Source organism: Emydura macquarii, unplaced genomic scaffold, assembly GCF_026122565.2.
Source record: "Emydura macquarii macquarii isolate MOO-44397 ecotype Brisbane River unplaced genomic scaffold, CSIRO-AGI_Emac_v2 contig_450, whole genome shotgun sequence".
Lineage (NCBI taxonomy): Eukaryota > Metazoa > Chordata > Testudines > Chelidae > Emydura > Emydura macquarii.
The window spans coordinates 1571549-1593361 of NW_027130587.1; the positions used below are offsets into that span (position 1 = coordinate 1571549).

Sequence of the window (21813 nt, forward strand, 5' to 3'; positions counted from 1 at the left end):
CCCACTGCCCCTGCCCCGGCTAACTCCTCAGACATTTCACTCAGCAACCTTCTCAATGATCCCACCCCTGGCTTCCTTGATCTAGGGCCTCCACCGTGACGCTCTGATGCTTTGAATGCCATACGGAAGCAGCTCATTTCCAGAGAGAAACTGGTGGGGAGGGTCCACGTTCTAGAGTCTGAAGTGAAAAGGAACCGTGACTATTTAGTAATCTAGGAGCAAGCCCCACCAGCAGAAGCAGCGACGTGCAAGCAGCAGGCTCCAGCTCCCGGGGCACATCTGAGGAGGCAGAGGAACATCCTGGTGTCGTTTCTGGTCTTGTGAGTTAGTTACCAAGAGACACGGGGTGTTCAACGCTGCAGTTAGCAAACTGCAGCTAGGCTGGGGCAATTGACGCAAGCTCACGGGGCTCGGACTAAGGAGCTGTTTACTTGCTGTGTAGACGCCCATGCCTGAACTCTGGGACCCCCCCACTTGTGGTGTCCCAGGGCTCAGACTCCACCCAAACCTGAACATCTACATCATAATTAAACAGTCCCTTAACCCGAGCCCCATCAGTCCAAGTCAGCTGACCCAGGCCAGCCCCAGGTTTTTAACTGCAGTGCAGACAGAGAGCGGTCCCGTTTGAATGAAGAGAGCGATAAGGAAGGGTGCAATAAAGCCGCCAGCCCAGGGAATTCAGGAGGGAGGGTTATTTTTAGACGCTCACGTCTCCACGATAAAGAGCCTGTATTATCTGCAGCGAGAGGAAAGATTGTTTTAATAATGGGTGACAAAAGAAATGTACCTGGCCTGGAACGGCACATGCAATCCCAACAGCTCCCGCTACAGAGGCGCTCTCAACCTGCTGACGCGGCCACTTCATACCCAAAGGCCACAAAAGTGACAGCTCGTGCTCACCAGAGCTGTGCTGCAGCAGAATGTCACAGCTGTACTTCTAAAAGAGCTTCAGACTTCTCACCTCAGTGATTTATGCAGGATTGCCAACCCCAAGCATTCCAAAATCAGGAATCTAACCCACCCAAATACTGAGGTTTTAAAAAGATAGTATGTTCTGGGTAGTATTTATTTGCCTTTAGGTTTTGAGCCTTTGGGGTCCATGTTCTCAAGCTCCCTTTGCAATCATGACATGAAGGCTACAAACTGAACATTCACATAAAGGGGGAAACAAAAGGGAGTCTCATATAACTACATGACTCCAGGAGCTGGAGCCTTAAAAAAATAAAATGTTAGGAGAGTTGGTGACTTATTTATGGATAAGGAGAGCTGGCAGGATTCATACCAAACATTTCAAGAATATTTTCTCAGACCATGTTTGTTTTTTTACTTAGAACATCCATATATCAGCTTTACTGATAGTCCCCTGCTCTGAGTAGGTTATCTGTCTCATAAGCAAGTAGTTGCAGATCCTGAATTTTAAAATTCCTACGTACGCTGTAAGTATCCATGGCAGAAGTACCTGTGCACAACTCATCCACTCAGGGAAATACACACTATGGCACTTACGGTACCTAACACACACTAAAAACTGTTCCTGAGCAATCTAAAAAATGCACAAAGACATGCTGAGTACTATTACATTTTGACTAAATTAGAGGCAATCATGCTCTGCTCTCAGCTATTTCATGAGCAGGAGGAGGCTAAATTCCCAGCTTTGCATGGATTTCCTGTGTGACCATGAACAAGCCACATGGTCTCTCCATGCCTCAGTTTCCCATCTGTAAAACAGAAATAATACACCTCCCTTCCTCTCACCTTTTGTCTGTCCTGTCTATTGGGGTCGTAACCTGTTCAGGCAGGTATTCTCTCTTATTACATGGGTCCTGGTTGGGGCCTACACCAGAATACAAATCATAGTATTATATTCGGCAGGTGAACTATTCACTGAGCACTACTCACTCAGCTTTAACGCTAAGTTATAGCGGATGAGCCTAAGCACTGAAGAACCTTGCCCTGCAAAATTTTTCTCCCTGTCTTGACTAGAGACACACACCCCTCTCCCCAGGGCCCTTTCTCACTTTTCATTCTGCTACAGACGAACTCTAGGGTTTGACCAATTAAGACACAACGTCTCGGAATTACGGGAGAACATTCTGCTCATCGTCTTGAGATGCTGTCTGGCAGTGGCACTCACAGCGTCCCGCCGCCTGGCCATGCAAGACCCTGCCTCAAAGAGCAGCTCCTTGTGTGGGTCAGGATGAGCTTGCTCGTTGCGTGGGAACGTTTTCCAGGGCATGCGAGGTCACGTGCTGCTCCGCAGGCTGAGTATTGTAGTAGTCGTTTAACAGACAATAAATATAACCCGCATAATCAAAATGGGGAGGCCCCCTTGTGACATCTGGAGGCTTTGGGGTTGGTCCCACGCCCGTCTGCCATCAGAGACCAGCCTGGGTCACAGCGCAGAACCCACCAGCAGTAAGTTATCAAGCACAGTGGGAAACCAGTTCTGTGAGACGGTTTCTGCTGAAAGAAAAACACATCCCCCAGGGCTGGTTACTTGCCACGAAAAGGCACATGCAGGAGTACACGTCTGTCAGGACAACATTCAGTCCCAGAGTCATTGGCCATATTTGCACAATAATGAGATGACCTTACGCTCCAGCGCAGTGCCAGGGAAGTGTACTGAGCACAACAGATTAACGCTGCGGTGTATGATCTTTGCAAACCCTCTCTTCTGGGCCGTAGCACAAGGAACTCAATGTTTCTGAAACAAAATGGCACAGAGAAAAACTCCCTTAGACTCCAAACCATTTTCCACTGACCAGTGCCTGCCTGCACTCCTCCCGGTGCTCTAATCTGCACTTTGAGCTACGGGTGTAATTCCCAAGGCAAGGAGACAGTCCTGTGCTAGTCCTACTCATGCTAACTGCATGCCCAGTGTCTTGCTCGGTGGCCAGCCCCTCCCATCGCTCAGACTGGCTCACCCAGAGCTGGCAGGGTATGTCTCCTCGAGCTGGGAACGACACCGCCGGTGCACAGTGCAGATGTCTGTGGTGAGTTAGCACATCAGCCACTTCCTAACCCCCGCTGATGGCCTGGGTCCATAGAAGAGCCCAGTCACCTTATATGAGAGGGAAAAACTCCTGGTACTTGTCATAGGAATTCACAGAGAAGCATGATACTTGCGCTAAGTGGTTTGGTTCCTGAGTGATGGGAATAGAAAAAAATCCTCAAAGCATCTGTGATCTGTGGGCTCCTTCCCCACCGTGCATGCATAGCAATATTCATTGGTTTGAACTGGGGCCTGTATTTGAATGTCTGAGCTTGCATGGCACTGTGCATTTGAAACCAACTCCTTTCCCTGCGAGTGTCTCGGTAGAAATCAGTGCAGTCTCTAGACAGCCCTCCCTAGCCAAAGGGGTGCTGCTTGGTGACTTTGCATGCCTCACTTTCCCCATCTGTAAAATGGGGATTGGAACTCTTCACTACCTCACAGGGGGCGTGAGAAGTTAAATTAATCAGTGTGTGTAAAACATCTCGAGATCCTCAGAGGGAAGCACTGTATAACTACCAAGTAATAATATCATCATCATAAACTATGCTGGGAGAATGCAGGTTAAATATCAGGGAAATCTTAGAAGTAAAAAACCATCCAATGGAACAAGCTGCGGTGGAGGCTGTGGGATTGCCAACGCTGAGCAGACTCAGCGCGAAATGAGTCATGCTCAGCTATCAGCAATGGTTCGGAATAAAGGAGCTCTGCTGGCACAATGCTGGGGGACACATTGGGAAACACCCTAGAGGCCCCTGCCACCCACAGACTTCTCGGAAAGCACCGTGAAGCGATCCCAGCTGCAACCTGATCATAGAGAACCACTTCATTCCCACTCTCCATCGGCAGTAGCCCAAAGCCTCATGTAAACCCTTGGGGCCAAATTCTGCTTCCACTGACTTCAGTAGGGTCGCTCTGGAGTCACACTGCTGCACTAGAACAGAACATGGCCTAACAACGATATCTTTTCCGCGGCCTCAACTTTCACGGTGCTGTGTCTGAGGTCCTGAGAGCAATCAGGCTCCACCGTGGCTGTACTCTACCAGCCGCTTCAGAACAGCGCCAGCCTTGATCTGCCCAGAAGAGCCAGGCTGAGGCTGCTCCTCCTCCCAGGGCATTGTGCGATACCTAATCGTCACACGGCTCGCTTAGTGCTTCCATCTGCTTCGAAATTACACACGTAGAAAGCAAACTGCTATTGATCAGGAGGTTCCCTGGAGTCTGGCTTGGGCGAGTGGGACCAACATCCCTAGAAGCTCTATGGTCTTGGACTGTACCTCACAAGATCTCTCTTGCAGATCCAGTAAAGTTCTGATTACAGGAAATGACTGGCCAACGGGCACATCGGCAATACCTTACTGCCAGGCTACAGAACTGGGGGTCCAAGCGCAACTGCAGGCTAGAGGAGATCAGGGCAGAAATGTTTGGAGGGAGAGTCTGCAGCATCTCCTGCCAGCTCAGCTCAACAGAGAAGCATTTACACCAGCCTCCGAGGAGATGGAGGGATTCATGTGATGCAGCTAAGCAGGGAACGAAGTGGCTGAGGCGAGGGCAATCACATCCATGGTGGAAGGTGGAATTTACCAGGGTTGGGCTAGAGGAGGTGGAAAGCTCGCGCTGACATTCACTAATGTTCTGGCCATCACACGGCAGCGCCAACAGGACTCTCGGAACTTGCTTTTGGAAAAATTAAGCTTGGACTCCCTGGCGTCTGCGCAATGTTTTAACTTCAGAGAATGGGCCAAACACCAGAATTAGGGGGCTAGGTGGGAAACCAGAACTGTCAACAAGGATCGCTCCCTGAAAGTCCCAGATAGCCACTCACTGCAGAGCACTTACCAAAGGAGCACGTCAGCGAAGACTAGCACAGAGGGGACCTGCTTTTCCGTCCCTTGAGACAGTGAAAGCTGAAGTGGACAAAGGGCTCAAACACTCCCTGTAGAGAGTGCTGCCTCCCAGGGGAGGTCCTGTGTGTCTTTTCCATCTCACATTCAGATCCTCTTCCCCTAACCGCAAATTTCTGAGCAACCTCTTATGACTCCACACAGAACACTTCTTGTTCCTGCATTATTGTTTTGCTGAGGAATCAGTCTGTTACACCTTAACTAAGGCATGTTTTTAGGATTCCCCAGCCACTCCCCCACTGCCTGATTTTCATCCCTTCTCCCCTTAACTCACTAGATTTCTTAATTTGCCAAGATTTGCTTTCCTGAAATCTAATCCCCATTTGTACTGCTGCCTCCTGCAAACTCTTTTTTTTGCTAATTATTTAACACTACAGAAGGCTCTGCAGTGCCAGCATTCACACTTTACCACTCACATCTGGTATTGGCAGCTGTTTGGGCCAAACGCTGCTACCTATATGTCTAATCACTTGAATATATTTTAAAGAAGTCTATTTAAAATTCAACTACTCTGTAGGCGATGCCATCTGCATCGGGCTAGATATTTACCACCTCCTCACAGCCAGCCAGGCCTGAGCAGCCTCCATGCTGGAACGAGTTCTCAACAGGCTACCCTTGAAGACCAAGACAGACTGCAGTGGGGAATCAGAGAGACCCAGCAATCAGTCGCTTTCCTTCTCACAGTGTCCTCAGTGGTCAATACAGCTTATGAAAACCGAACAGCATTGTTCCTGCATAACACGTCATCCTGAGCCTGGCCCGCTCCCCATAACTAGGGCCCTACCAAATTCACGATCCATTCTAGTCAATTTCACAGCCATGGAATTTGAAAATTGCTCAGTTACATGATATTCAGATGTTTTCATCTGAAATTTCATGGCTGAGAGTCTGGACCCAAAATGGGTGGGGGGGGGGGGGGTCACAAATCTGTTGTAGGAGGGTGGCAGGAATGCCACCCTTGTTCTGTGCTGCCTTCAGGGCCAGGCCCGCCAAGACTAGCAGCTAGGAGCCCCTGGCTGGGGCGCTCCCAGCAGCACAGGGCAGAGCGGACCTGGCTCTGGTACATCCCCCTGCTGCAGGAAGCCAGCCCCGGAGGTTCCTGCAGCATGAGGTGGGTCCGATTTCCACTGTGCTGCTGGGAACGCCCTAGCCCGGTCAAGTCTAGCAGCTAGGGCCCCGTGGCTGGGGTGTGCTGCCAGCAGCATGGGGGAGATCTTATTTCATGGGGAAGGGCCAGTTTCACAGTCCATTTTTCACAGCCATAGAATTGGCAGGGCTCTACCCATAACCGTCCCTGTATGAACACCAGTATTTCACAATCCATGTTTTACGAACAGTGACAAACTGAGCATGGTCTGCATGAAGGATTAAAGAGCCATCTACTACCAGAAATATTGTCCCTGTGGAGGTATTTACAGACTGTGATCAAGTCACTTCTTAACTGCCTCCTGGCCCAGCACAACGAGTCACTACTCTGCACTCTCCTTTGGGCCACATGAGTGCTGTGACACATCAGAGCACGGCACCTTGACATTTCTAGGAGTTCTGCTGGCGACAGTGGAGTCTGTGTGTTCAGCTCAGCTGCAGCCTATAGCAGAGGAGACACAGACACCATGCTCTCACCGAGACCGTCTTTTTGTTCTGTTGTGTTCTTCCCCCAATGCCCCCCTTCGTCTAAAATAAAGGCATTCGTACCAAAAGTATCTGACTCTTCTATGAAGGAAAACAGACCTGGGCTCCAACCTAATGTAAACACTGTTCAGTAAAGTGTACTGCTGGAGGGATACAATCCTTCAAAGGGGACATCCTTCGCAGGAGATATAAAACTAAACTGTATTTGATCAGCCTCTGGTAACACTGTAGTGTATAGCATGGTGAGTGAAAGACAACTTGGAATTCAATACACATGGCATACGTTGAGGACAGACAGCGGGAACAGCAACACATCTAGAGAAGCAAAAGACCTATTGCTACTGAATGCATGGAGATGGAGGTAACATGGGTTCATCCAAAATTAATTCATGCAAACCACATTACATTCTTTGATAGAATAACAAAGTTGGTCAATAAAGGATGTAGAACAGGCAGAATATCTCGGGGCTTCAACTGGGCATATACCAGAGTTTTATACAGCCACTGAAAAACAGAACCCAGAGAACAGTTCAGAAGGCGTTAGGCTGGTGGAAGTTTCCTGATGAGGCCCGCTCAGGGGCAGATCTAGGTCCAGTTCAATTCAATGTTTCATTAACAACCTGCAGGCTAGAGCGCAGTCTGCTAAGCAAATGCACCGAGGACCGCCAGCTGGGAGAGACCGGCATTCTTTGAGCTAGTGATTTAAGGACAGCACAGGTTGGATTAATTTCCAAAATGGGCTAAAAATCGATCATGATGATATTGATAAGGGACAAATCTAAAGGAGTTTCCATGGAAAGGAGTAAGTAAATGCCCACATACAGCCTGAGGGATGTTGGGTCTTCAACAGAACCACTCAGAACAGCCTGGGGCTGGTATCCGGGATAAATCAGACCATGAGCCAACAAGGCAATGCTGCTCCAAAACAGCAAAATACTCCTGTGTAATGGATTACATCAATAGGGAGTGTTGCCTATACCAAACATGAGATCATGAACGCCAAAGAGGCCACTCTTGAATGGCTGCCTTTAACACTGCCATCACCAGCTGCAGGCACCAACCAACCAATTGCTCTGAGGGAGTGTGAAGGGCTCCACTCACCCGGAGGAACAGAACAGAAAGCGACAGAGGACATAGATGATGAATTTAGCTCCGGGGGAAGGTCTTCAACCTACCCCAGAAGGTAAGCAACGACCATCAGCAACTCCCTGTTTAGCAGAGTGGAGAGAGAATTCAGCAAGGGACACAAGGACAGCAGGATGGCAACGCTGTGTGCTTCCTGGAGCAAAGACACGACACGTAACTGCGAGATCGGATGGAATGCTGATGCCAGCTGGCAAGTCTCCACTGGTGATGACACACATTAGAACCAGCGACAGGGCATCTCATGGAACTACACAGATTAGCAAAGACTGCAGGGATCCTGAACAAAGCTGAAGAAGAGGAAAATCCAAGTGATCTTGTCTGACAAGTGAGTGAAGGCAGAACATACCAGAGGTGACACAATTCTGAGTGACCGGAGTGAATTCAAAGGTTCTGATTTTGTGGAACATTGGGCCCCATTCCAATGGGAGACGGGACTGTACGAACAGGACTGCTGCATCTCAGATACAGGGGGGCTAATCCTCTCAATTGCAAACTACCTGGAGCAGCCAGGAGGGCATTTAACTAATAATGCAAGGGGAAGGTGCTAAGGGGACAAATACGGCACACATTCAGAACATGCTGAACTGAGGTGGCAAAGAATGTGAAAAGAAGAAATTTCCCAGTTGTTTCTATACTAATCCTAGGAGTCTGGGTAAGAAGCAAGAGGAACAGGAAATTTCTCATTGACTTAACCAGAGGGATGATCCACATGACTGCAGTGGTGACATCACGAGTTATACTCAGGTAGGAAGGACACAGTGAATAAAAGAAGTGGGGGTTGCCCTCTATATTAAAGATACCATTCGCTGTTTTAGAGTTATGGATAATCGTAACTCAGAACTGCAGGATCGTGAATGCATATGGATCAATGCACTAATAGCACCCAGGACTTGGGGGTCCATTACAAAAAACAGGCTGAGCTGCTCCATACGCACCTTCCACAATGAGTGGAAAGACGAATGTTTTGGAGGCACTTTAATCTCAGAGAGTCCCTGCAGCCAGTCCCAGACCAAGAACCAGCCCTTTTGGAATCCCACTGGAAACACCCCGATTCTGTGATGGTTCCCCATTGCTGACTCTCTCCGAGATATGCCGGGTACCCAGTGCTTCATCGGTTTAACACGTGCTCTACTGATGTTATAGACTGCTCAGTTTTTTAAATCCGAATGTCATGTGGTACTAAGTAAAATGCCTTACAAAAGTCTAAGTATATTACATCTGCAGTTACCTTTGTCAACCAAAGAGGGAATCTCATCAAAGAATGAAATCAGATTGGTCTAAAAAGACATTTTTCCATAAAACCTTGTTGACTGGCATTAATTATATTACCATCCCTTAATTGTTTATTAACTGAATCCTGTACCAGCTTTTCCATGACTGTGTCTGGGATTCACATCAGGCTAAGCGACCTACAATTAACTGGGTCATCCTGTTGGCACTACATTAGCACTCTTTCAATCTTCTGGAATTTCCCCGCTATTTCAAGTTGTATTCACAGTTAACAGCAGTGGGACAAAGATTTCCTCAGGCAACTTTTTTAGGATTCTTGTGTGCAAGTTAGCCAGGCCTGCTGATTTTAAAATGGTTTTTAAATAGATTCTGTCTAACACCTTCCTCAGTTACTAATGGACTGGAAAGTACTTCATCATCCTGCTTCTTTCCAAACCAGCTACCGGCAACCCAAAGGGAGTGCAGGATCTAAAAACAGCTCTTCTGTTTGGGTGGTCTATCAAGCAGCTCAGATGCAGAGCTGGCAGAGACCGATGTCCTATGTTTTAGGGGGAAGATATCAAAGCTGCACAACGTGCCTATTTATCTGTAAAGCACCAGGCATGCCTGCAGCACTGTAGAAATGAGAAATAATTTGACTGGGCAATAAAACCCCACGTCAGGACATCTCTTCCTGGTTCCAGAAGCACTAGGATTGGCAGCCCTATTTCTGAAGGATTTCACTTTTAGAAGAAACCCCTGTTATTTCACCATACAGTTCAGAAGCTTTCATAGTAAAACACTGCCTATATTAACAACAAGTCAAAGGCTAGTTCTGCATGACTTTAGTATTGGATTACTGACACACGTGGCTGATAAGTGCTGGAGCAGTTTCCCCTGCACACTTCACACAGCTAGTACCTTATTCAGGTCAAACTGATTTTCTCTGTAAGCTTTAATTATTTCATATTTTGCCAGATGAATAAAAGAGTCTGCAAAATTTTAAGAATTAGTTGCTGAAGTTCCCTGTGAAACTTCCTAGCCGTGAAGGTGTCTATCTCCTTTCTGCCAGAGCAGACAGGTGAGATCTCCTGCCCCTACGCTGAGCTACTTTGTGCTTCCTGCTCCTGCCCTGGCGCTATCACTGGCTGACATTCACCCCACAAGCACAGCTGGTATTTTGCAGTGTACATTTCATGCTGCCTGCGCCAAAGTAAGACAAAGGCTAGAAGGCTGGTTCCCCACGGATCAGGCTGCACTTTAACAGGTTTCCTTAACCATACACAGCTCCTAAATTGTGCTTTTCCCCAGTAGCTCTCAAAGTGCTTTGCAAAGGAGGGTAGCAGCATCATTCACATTTTACAGATGGGGAAACTGAGGCACAGAGCGGCAGGGACTTGCCCAAAGTCACCCAGCAGGCCAGTTGCAGAGCCAGAAATGCAACCCAGGTCTCCTGAGTCCCAATCCAGCACTCTATCCACTAGGCCACACAGCTTCAGCACCACCAGCAAAGCTGGGGCACTGCCTTTTACGCAGTTCAGACTGGAAAGTAACAGCACAGGGTGATACAAGACTTGTAAGAGTCTTACAAGAGGGACTAAGGAAAGAAGTCAAAGATTTCACACAATAAACGTCGATCCATTTGCCTCCCTGATAGTTCCGTACTACCCCTTCTCTCACTTGCTCCCTATGTGGGCGGTTTCCTGTCCGTATTATGATAGCATCTAGGGATCCCAGCTGAGATCAGGGCCTGCTGAGCCGGGCACTCTACATACCCAAACCAAGAAACGCTCCTTGCCCCGGAGAGCTTACAGTCTAACCAGACAAACAATGGGAGCGGGCCCAGCTTAGCAGCCTCGCGGTAGTGCCATGATGGTTTGCATAATTTGGGGGTAGGTGAAGTGACCTTGGGGGGTGGGGAAGGGGTTCAACTCCCTATGCAATGTGGGGCACAGATCACTTGCTCGCATCACCTGGGTCTATTTTACTAAATCCGTTCTTCTCGCACTGGTGCACTTCGGTCCCTCCTGTTCTCTGCCTGTAGCACACAGTGGTGTGGTCTCCTGGAGGCTGACATACTTGGTCTAATTCTGGATGCTGGCTTGGTGTGGGGGTGGCTGGGTGGTGGTGGCGGCCTGTGATCTGGTGGTTCCTTCCAACCTGAAGCTCTGTGACTATGTCCATCCAGCCATCTGTACTCTGGACAACACCAGCCCTGTGCAGAACAGGAACCGACTGGGAGCAGGGCTCAGAACAGGAGGAGTCTGTGCAGGATCTGTGTGCAGGGGCCACTGGACCGTGTGTGTGTAACTTGTGGGTCTTGAGCCCTGGGCACACATGCTGTGCCAAGACTCTGATGGGAGGCAACCAGAAAAACCTCTCTGCAACTTTTTGGAGAAGCCAGAATAGTGGCAACCGGTTTCCACCCCAGGCTGCCCAAGGGTTTGCTGTAACCCTCGTCGCAGGTGTGTGGAAATCCCTGGTTTCGTTACAAACCGCTCCCTCAGTCCAGATCTCCTGAAATGATCACTGACACCCACAAACTGCCTGCAAGCCAGGGCCACGCTTTGAGCAAACTGGGGTGGGTTAGCATTTGGGGTTAACTCCACGGGTTCGGCCAAGTATCACTTTGAGTGGTGCCTTTGTTCAAAATTGCATCCCACGTGAATAAAGAGAAAGGCTCAAGTTCGCTGTGAAGCAAAGCCTCTAAGTTGCTTCAAACTCTAACCCTGTTCATTTCCCTGGCAACAGGAGAGGAGAACAGAGACAAGTGGTGGACCAGCAAATGTATCTTCTGGAGGATGGCGCCTCTGAGAAAACCACAAGGCGGAGAGTCAGGACAACTGGAGCTGATGTGGCTCATCTTCCTTGACCAGTGTGGCAGGGGGCATGGGCATAAGGCTATATTCTTAGTGCTTCTAAAGCTTAGATTCGCAGATGGAAGGTGCTACCCAAGTGCAAAGTAGCATTTGTCCCAAGCTGGCATTTGTAAGCTGTCTGCTGGTAGCAGCCTTCTTGCTGGCAAGGTAACACGACCACCCTTTTGGAGAGATCAAAGCCCTGGACGGGACAGCTGCGTCCTCAGCTAATTTGGGTTTAGTAATTAGGAGGAGGATTTTACCATGTAAGCAATAAGCATGGTGTGTAAATATCAAACGCTGACTCGCCTCTCGCTAGTAAATCCATTTCACAACCAAATTAATCTGGATTATGGCCTTTTCTACTGGTGCCCATACAACCAGAGTCACTAATGAGCTCACGTGTCTCGTGAGACCAGCACATCCATTTCCTCAAAGAGCTTTCGGATGAATGTAAAAAAATGAGGGAGGAAGGCGTACATTTTTGACAGTGAGGTTAATTACCCACTGGAACCATGTACCAAGGGTTGTGGTGGATTCTCCATCACTGGCAATTTTTAAATCAAGACTGGCTGTTTTTCTAAAAGCTCTGCTCTAGGAATCATTGTGCGGCAGCTCTCCAGCCTATGTTATACAGGGGGTCAGACTAGATCAGTGGTTCTCAAACTTTTCGTATTGGTGACCCCTTTCGCACAGCAAGTCTCTGAGTGTGACCTCCCAGCCCCCGGGTCTCCCCACTCCCCCTTCGCCCCCTATCCCCGGCATCATCCCCCTTCTGCACCACCTGGGGAAACTGACCTGCATGCACAGAGTGGTTGGTATTGCTGCTCACTCCCCCTAAAATGCTGCTTCTCCATGCGCCCCTCAGGAGCTATGGGGGGCAGGGTGTGAACGAGGGGCAATGTCGGGGCTCCCTACATCCAGGTTAACTTTCCCCACTTGGGCTGTGTAAGGGAAGGGCAGAGAGCAGCCCAAGTGGGGAAAGTGACCTGGATGCAGGGAGTCCAGGCGTTGCTCCCCGCTCTCCCACTCACAGCCCCCTAGGGGGGCACAGAGGAACGTTGGGGGGTGGGTGAGCAGTATCTGTGTGTCACCGCTCACCCCCTTCCCTCCATATTCCTCACAGCGCCACAGTTAGCCTCACTCCCAGCTCCCAGCCCCATGCCTGGCCGGGGTCAGGCCTCACAGTTCGCAAGCCCCACATAAGCACAGGGGATCACAACCCCCAGTTTGAGAACCAATGGACTAGATGCTCACACTGGTCCCTTCTGGCCTTGGTATCTATGAGGAGTTCCATCTTGTGAATTTAGCTCCCCTCTGTACAGCTCCGTTTGAAGGAGACTTTCCTTTCGAGATGCTGTAATTGTGCTTGATACATGAACATTCAAACTTTAACGGGAGAACAAGGGGCACCAAGAGGTTCATTCAAGCAGGGAACAAAGAGTTCATCTCTTGATAGCAGGATTCCTGGTCTGAACTTTAGTCACCAGCTTCTTCCTTTCACGTTACTGAAGCACAGGTTTCAGCAATGCCCCAGGTCAGTCAGGGGGACAGATCCTCACCTGGCGTAGGTTGTTATAGCTCTGGGAAGTCAATGGAGCTGGGACAATCTACACCCACTGCCTGTGGATGTGCTTTTAGACAGAATATTTGGCACACACACAAAAACTGTATTGTGAAGACAGCAGAAAAACAGCATGTTCCCTGAGGTCTGAGAGCCCCTGCATTGTATTTATAATGCAAATTTCTTCCAAAAGCTCAAAGTTTACTCCTTGCAAGCGCCTCAGTTTTATGCAGTCACTGCTGTAGCTATTAAACCACAGCAATCTAACCCACAAATGCAGGGAGAGTCACGCGACAGGTCTGCTGGAGGTGGCATTAAATTGTCTCATAGTGCTAAGGTTCTGCAGCCACCTGGGGTGAACCAATCCATGCAGGTGCAGAAGTGTCTAAATATTAGGAAGCTCATCCACACTTCATCCCAACTGTTCGGAGCGCTACAGAGTTCACAAACCAAACTCTCATGAGACTATCAGGATTTCGTGGCTTCCTTCAGGCTGAAAAGGGCCTGCGTCTGCAGCACAGAATGGAAGGGCTTGAGAATAGAAAAAAAATGCCATGGCTTATTACCCTGATCGTAACTGGCTGACCTATTTTGGGGCTGCACCATCTGTCTGTTGTACGCCCCTGTCGTCTCTTGTATTTCGATTGCACACTCGTTGGGGGAAGGAGCTTGTTTTCATTATCTGGGAGTAGCATGATTTGCACACTGTGCCCCTGGTCCTTGATGAAGGCCTGCGGGGCCCTGGCTCAGTACAAATAATGAACAACAGTGTGAGTGACTCATGGTCATCCATCCTGGATGGGGATCTGCCCAGCAGACAGGAGGAAAATCCAGCATTCCCTGCAAGAGACAGCTGCAAACCAGCCTACCCGCTGGCATTACCTTTGTACCATGTCACTAGCTCTTCCTTCCTGGGTCATTTACTCCAGCCCTTGAAGAGGAGCACACAATAGTGCATGCCTCATTCCTAACCGGCTTCTGCAAAGAGAAATACATCCTCTCCTCAGCCTGCGATGTTCGATCTGAAGCCAGCAGTGTGGTCTTTTACCTCCCTGTTATATTAGACGTTCATATCTCATTTGCTACCCAATGTCCCACCCAGGTTGGTCCTGGCACTAATAACCTGGAATCAGCATAGACTTTGAATTGGATTTCCTCCCCAAAAGAATGTCCTTTTCTCCAGTACGTGGCGGCGGAGGAGATGTCAAGGGTGCAAGCAAGGATTCCATTCCTCCCGTCACTGGGACAACTGACTTGGGAAGCCACAAGAGGAGCTGCCTTTTAATACTAACCCAGCAGCTGGGCAAAGGACAGTCAAATGACCAAAACAGACCATAGTTCCTCTCAGATTCTTCACATGCTGCCTACCCTTTACCCAGTGTGCGTGGCTCTAGTCTGAAACACAGCACACATCTGAGCGGAAAGGAGTAAATTCAATCATCAAACACATTCCCTTCCCAGAGCGCACCAAGTGAATAACCCCTCCCCATGCACCAGCCTCCATTTCTGTGCCTCCGCCCCGCAAAGCAACCCTGGTCCAGTGCGTTTTTTCACTTCCTGCGTGCAGTGAAAAACTGATTTAGTATTTGGCGACTCCTAACCCTCTCCCTTTGAAAGGAGACTTCTGTCCAAATGTTGGCATCTCTTCTTCCTCCCCAAACCTCCCTGCTGTGCTGCAAACAAAACAAAAAAGGGATGGACTAAGGATACAGCATAAACCCTGGTTCTCACCAGCTGCTTTTTGTCCTACCAAGCCAGTTTTACATCACCCCCGAGTCAGCCGGGCCAATACGACATCCCTCCAACACAACGCTTTCGCAGAGAAGATGTGGCTGACTTAATCTAGTGGTTTGACTGCAGCCAAGAAGAGTGCTAGGATACCAGGAGTCATTCCAGCACAACATAAACAAAGCCACTAGAAAAGAAGAAAAGCCAAGAGAAAGTTTTTAATTAATCCCTGTAGTTCTGGCAAGTTTACCTCCACTTCGCTTTTGACCCAGGAGTTTGAGAGTGGCATTTTCAGTTTTCTGTCCATACTCTATTTCAGTCAGTTAATTAGAGATTCAGCAGCTGCATTGTCTTTCCAGCACTTTACTTTCTTGTTCTCTCTAATGATCTCCACACACACCAAGCTGAATGATCCCTGCTTCCATGCAGCTAGAGATTTCAGTGGGCAAGCTCCTTCTTGAACTCAGACATCTTTTTATCTGAGGTTTAGGCCCTACTTTCCCAATCCTTTTTCGCTTGCAGCATTTAAGAAGTCACTTAATTCAAGAGATTAAAGATCAATAATCCCTTGAAGTGGAAATTAAGTCTTGAAGATAAAAACAGTGACCTCTAAATCCTTCAGTGCAATTCCTCCGGCTGTAACACCCCAGCTGTTTATTGTGGGTTTTTTAAAATATTAATGTAACTCGGAACCTTTTAAGATTGCCGTGAAAAGCCAAGTAATGTTTAAAGCATCAAACATAGAACGGATGATGATTTCATGTTTAAAAGGCATTAGGGAAGGGCGGCAAATGGAGGAAAGATTTGAGTCTGTATTTAATTGCCTTGCAATGTTTAATTATTTGCCATCAAAAGTTGCACCAGAAGCCACTCTCTGGGTGGCTGTAATTACAGAGACAGTGGAAGAGCGTTCAGGACTTTCACCACCACTTGGAACACTACAGAAGGGAAGGGTTTAAGTAGGCTAACTCCACCATTCCGCTTTCGTAGAGGGCCAGGGGACTGGATGGTTACAACCATGGCAACTCTCCCTAACAAAGCTGCCTTTGACAGTAACAATCTCACTATCACTCACTCTCACCTGCCGGCTCTGGAGAAGATTATTGAAAAAGGAGAGTGGAAACAGCCCCAGCTGCACCTTGATTTCATGGATGTCTCTGATCCAGGGCTCCGATGTGGGAAGAATACGGAGCCTGTCGCCCGTGGCTGAGGATTTCTTCGTCGCAATGGTAACAGATCCCCAAAGCGTGGCAATAGGCACTTATTCTTCCTCCCCAAGAACACTCCATGTGGGATCCCGCAGGGGCCCATCCGCTGCCCCCCAGTTCAGTGTGTAGGGGAGGTTGCTGGGGGGAAACAGTGAGATGTAGGGCTGCCCTGTCACCATTAGATGCAATCAGCAGCTCAACATTTCCGTTTTGTTGAAGCCAAATCCTATGGTCTCCGTGCTGCAATGATGATGGGGCAACAGATGGGAGAAATCCAGCTGAGCCTCAGTCCAGAAGGGTTGGGGCTAAGTACCTTAAGGGAAGCATTTCACAGAAAGGCCTTTCCGCACGCCTCAGCCTTGGAATCATCTTGGATCCATCACTGCCCCTGCATTAGCAGCTGTCTGGAGTGCGTCTCCCTGCTATGGCTGAGCACCAGTCACAGCTTCTGGGCCAGACTGAGCTGGAGGTCTGGTTTCCTTTCAAGCTCTGCCCACGAACTGAGTAGCTGGCTGTATCTAATGAGACACTCATCGGTCGCATAAGTAAGATGGTGATATTTACATCAATCCTGCCTGGAGATGAATGGGGAGAGGTCACTCTCCTCCAAAGGTTAAATGAATACACTACAATAATAAATAGATCTGCTCTGAGTCCTCCCCTGCTAACCTGATCACAATTCCCTCAGCGACTCATTGGTTGATCCCTATAATTTTGTCTTTTCAATACACTCGTCTTTAACTTCTCCCCGACAGTCTCATGCTTCCTCCCCCCACCCACTCACCATAATCACTTACTGCTTATCTACGTACTTAGAGCACATTCAGCACCATAATATCTGTGCAAGTATACAAATAATAAAAACTGATGTGTGGCTTAATCCAATTCCCTCCCTTCAGCATATGCATCTGCTGTCTGTCTCCTCTTTTTTTTCCTTCTTCTTCGAGTTCCTAGCAAACTTGAAAGCAGTTGCTGAAGTCTGGAGAGATGCTGGCATATTTGGATAAGTAGAAATCACAGATCAAGGACTACCATCCCATCCCCAGTTTCTCATCGTTCAGAGTGCTAGCGCCTGTTGTGAATGAATCTCTCCATGGTCGGCTGCCCGGCACATCTCACGCCATCCCCTTCTCCGCTGAGAACTATGAAGAATTTACTACTTGATCATTTGTGAAGGTCAAAGACAAAAAATGCTATTGCTGCCTCCAGTCCAGGCACCATAGTCCCCCTTGGACCGCCTGCAGCATGTAACTTCTTTCACCCCTTTCCCAGTCTATTAAATGACCCCACAACCTTCACTTTACTCAGATCTCCCAATCTGCAAGCCTGACAGTATATGAGACAAGCCACCCAAATGTGCGACAAATGACCAAAACGGGGAACAGCTGGGTTGCTGCATGTTATGCCATAATTAACAGCTTACATTTTTAATTATAGAAAAGCTGGTAAGCATTTTTCTCACTGTGAATTAAATACAAAGGATATTTGAAAAGTAAATTCTATCGTGCGCGACCATAAGAACACGAGACACTGTCATCAGCAGGGTTTCATTCTCGGAGGTTCAGGCTCCCAGAACAGGATCTCTTCCACTGGGGAGGAAGGAGTAGCGGTTATCCTCTATGTGGATTAACCAGAAGAGGGGGCTGGACGCACACTTTGCCAGTGGGCTACAAAACTATCTGCAAAACAGCAGTAGACTGGTGGAGACCAGGGTCCTGGGCTATCGTCCTGGCTCTGGGAGAGGAGAGTGATCACAGAGGTGGTTACAGACAGGAAAGCCAAGCCCAGAGATTTGGCACATTCACACTGAGATGCTTGACAAAGCCCTGGCTTTAGTTGGGGTTGAACTAGATACCTCCTGAGGTCCCTTCCAACCCTCATCTTCTAGGACTCTATGCTGAGCGGCTCAGACCTGGTTCTCACAAACCTGCAATCTGGGTTCCCATCCCAGCTCTGCCAAGAGCCTTGCGCAACCTCTCAATTAACGTATTTATAAAAGGGGGGGATGCTACTCAACTGCCTTCTAAGGTAGAGAACGAGCCTTGCTCAATTTTAAGGTGTCTACAGTGCGCAGCGGTCAGTGAAGGCGAGATCAGACCGCGTGGTCTCACTCCAGCTCAGTGCACCTTCCCTAACAGTCAGGGTATTCCAGGGGATGCAGGTGGTCTCTTTCTCTCTCTCATATTCACAGAACACTGCCTGACGTGGGTGCACAGCGTAACAGGCTTCAGCTAACACGCCAAACAACCTGCAAAATGCACTACACCTGAGAGCTCTGAACTTATCCACGTACAAGCAGCACCCCCTCCCCGGACTCCTTTGCGAGCTGAGACGGCAAATCTTTACTCTCTGCCTTTGTCCCTTATTTCGTTGCCATTCTCAGCCGCTCTATCTTCCTCCAATCTGTCCACATCAACATTCAAACCTGCTGTCCGACATCACCTCCCATCTGACCAGCCCGTCCGGGATTCATTCCCACCTGCCGAGGAGTGATTTCTTACCCCCAGGAGCAGCAGACTAATTTCAAACACCTACAGAGTCCACTCCTGCAAACCAAAGCTTTATCCAGATGGTTCCAGCAGGTGCTGGAGCGGGACTTTGGGGAAAAGGTTCAATTCCTGGTTTGGCCACACTCTGTTGCCTTGGCAGTAAACTGGGAATAATGATACAGTACGTACTTCCTTTTAAAGTGCTTTGAGACCTACAAATGAAGAGTACTACCCATATTTTATCAGCTATAGAAATCAGACAATCGAAGCAAGCGGTTTACTGAGCACCACGATAATGGGTCACACTTTATATTAAGGGTACATCTATAAACAGTTTAGAAAGCATTAATCTATATTAGGAGCATGGTCGCCATAAGTAGTATGCAGGGCCCCCACATGGGCCCTGGGGGGGCCGGTCCAGGCTGCAACCCCCATTACAGGAGGGGGGCCGTGTTAAAAGTTTGTACTGGGCCCCAAAAAATTACGCTTGGGCCTGATAGCATATGTCCTAGATGGTTAAAAGCACTTCAATAGAAGGTGTTCTAGATGGTTATAAGTGACCTATTAAGCTGTAGGACTCTCTAAGAATTGATTAACCATTTATTAAAATCTCTATTAATCAGTTATTAACCCTGTACATGCTCTACACATGAGGGTACATGTATACAGCGTGACAGAGTTTCACATAACTAATGAGAAATTCAGGGCCTAGTCCAGCAAGAAACTACAGGCGGGCCAACTCATGGCGGTCCTACTGCTTCTCTCACACACACAATAATCCTGACCTGCTTCAACAACAACTGTCTGGGTGAAACCAGACAATCACTACACACTTGAATGAACCCCCACGGAAAAATGGTAACAGACAAAAGCACCCTGTCACCTGTGGGCGAACACTTTGCACTGTATCTGTTCTCGCAGGCCTTGTCCTCAAAGGAAACCTGAACACCACCTTCAAAAGCCGAGCTCAGGGATTTAAACTCATAACTCTGCTGGACACTAAAGCCATGGACTTAACAGAGACACTGATTTTATGGCTCATTCCCACAGTGTGTGCAAACCCTGCTGCTTGCTAACTCTTGATCACCCACTTCATTGTCAGTGGCCTCCTACACCTCGGATGCAGCTCAGACACCTTGCAGATTGGAAGTGCGTGGGGAAGCTGCAAAACTTGTCCTTTCCACCGTGATAAAAGACATCACCTCACCCACCGCAACACTCTCCTGTTCCTAGACCACCCGCCAGCGGGTTTCCAGTTCTAACTTGCAGAGCGGAGCGCACCCCCAGGGTGGCACTTTTGGACCTGCACCAAACCAGGTCTTTTACATGCATTTTTGCTAAGAATCTAATGACTCAGGGAAGGAGGCGCGGCTGCACCTGTATGAAGACTGGCGACACTGTAATGACATTCTGAGATTGTCAGACGCTTAAATCTATTAACTAGGCGCTGCTGGCATTAAAGCAGCACAAGATTTATCTTGCCTGTCTTCAGGAAACTTATTTCTCTCCAGTGGACCTGAACAAACTGAGACACAATTGGGCTGGGAGGGTCTGGGAGGCCTCAGGGAACACGGCTACTAAAGGAGCGACTTCTGTGTCACGTACAGGCTTCGCCTTTATCCGAGATCCTCGGATTCTAGACACTAGAGCTGGTGCCTGATAATCGGGAACCCTCAGGAATCCTTTCTGACGCAGTCTTAATTTTTCACATGCTCCTGACAACCGCAAGCAATTTTTTAGAAACAAATGTATTGGTAAATTGATAGCACAGCTTCAGACACTGTGCTTGGAGATTTAAATGTTACAGACCCTAGGTGTGGCAGTCTCCACAATGAGTTTATACTTCGCTGCATTTCTCCCGACTGCAATGGGCGCACGTGGTACAGAGCAAACCTCGCCCCTGCCGAAGGAGGCACCTACCTGGAATGCCACAACCAGCTGCACCAGATCTAGGCCATTTCTGTGGTACTTCAGTGGCTCGTTATTTAACTGGGTCTAAAATTACAGAGTATCAGTATCAATATTCCTTCGGAGCCTGCACAGACTCCCGCAGTGCTATCTGGTTTTATTGGAATTTGTGTTGACATTTTTCCATATTATTTTTATCTGAAGGCTGGACTCCTGTTTTCCTGGACGGCGGAAATACCACGAAGAGACCAGATCTGGTGTTGTTCTGAGCCCACAAAGGGCTCCCCTAAGGCAAGAAAAGCCAATAATAAATAAACCACAAGAAAGACAAGTGGGAGAGGTAATACTTCTTATTGGACCAACTTCTGTTGGTGAAAGAGACAAGCTTTTGAGCTACAGAGTTCTTCAGGATATACACAGTCCCAGGGTACTCCAGTCCATTCACAAAGCCATAGTGTTAACACGAGTTAGACAATGCTCCATTTACTTTTACAATCAGTGAACTCGCTTAGCATGCAGTTATGGGCAGAACTCTGAAACTTGTTCCTGTGCATATTTCTTCTCCCCGACAGTTAGTTTTGGTCGCTGCTGACTAAATGAAACACGGAGATGGATTTTCAGAGACGGCGTGCCATGCAGAGTCCCTGAAAGTCAACTCTAAGCTGTGCTGAGCCCAGGGAGTGAACTGACCACAGAACTACCAGCCAGGAGCAGATCCCAGAACGCTGGTTACTGGTGGGGCCATCGGAGACAGAAAGAACATAGATGGATTGATAAGACACCGGGCTGAGCTCACACAGGTGGGTGAGCCAAGCACCTCTGTTAAGGAAGTCTCTGAAGGAGAACAAACATGGAACAGGGAGCTTTCATTTCAGACCACTGTTAGGTTTCCTAAAATGACAGTAACCCCTGAGTTATTGCTGAATAGTACTCAGACTTTCGGGTGAGACATCCCTCATTCCACTGGGAGATCTATTGAAGCTCAAGACCTGAATAAGGAGCAGGCATCTTTCAGAAGCAGAAGCTCAAGTGAACAATCCTGAAGTAACACAGACACATCTATGGCATTATGCAAGAACAGAATCCAGCCCACAAAGGGGGCATGTCAAGCACACGAGCAAGCAGAGCAGAGAGGTTGGGCAGAGTTTAAATGCCAACCTAACTCCTCAGGCTTT

General features: G+C 48.4%; 1 protein-coding gene across 3 annotated transcripts in view; it reads right to left on the reverse strand.

The window, feature by feature from the left end:
• STX1A (syntaxin 1A) overlaps window positions 1-21813 on the reverse strand; it is a 183988-nt gene that overhangs the window by 69722 nt on the left and 92453 nt on the right. The gene's annotated exons all lie outside the window — the stretch shown is intronic.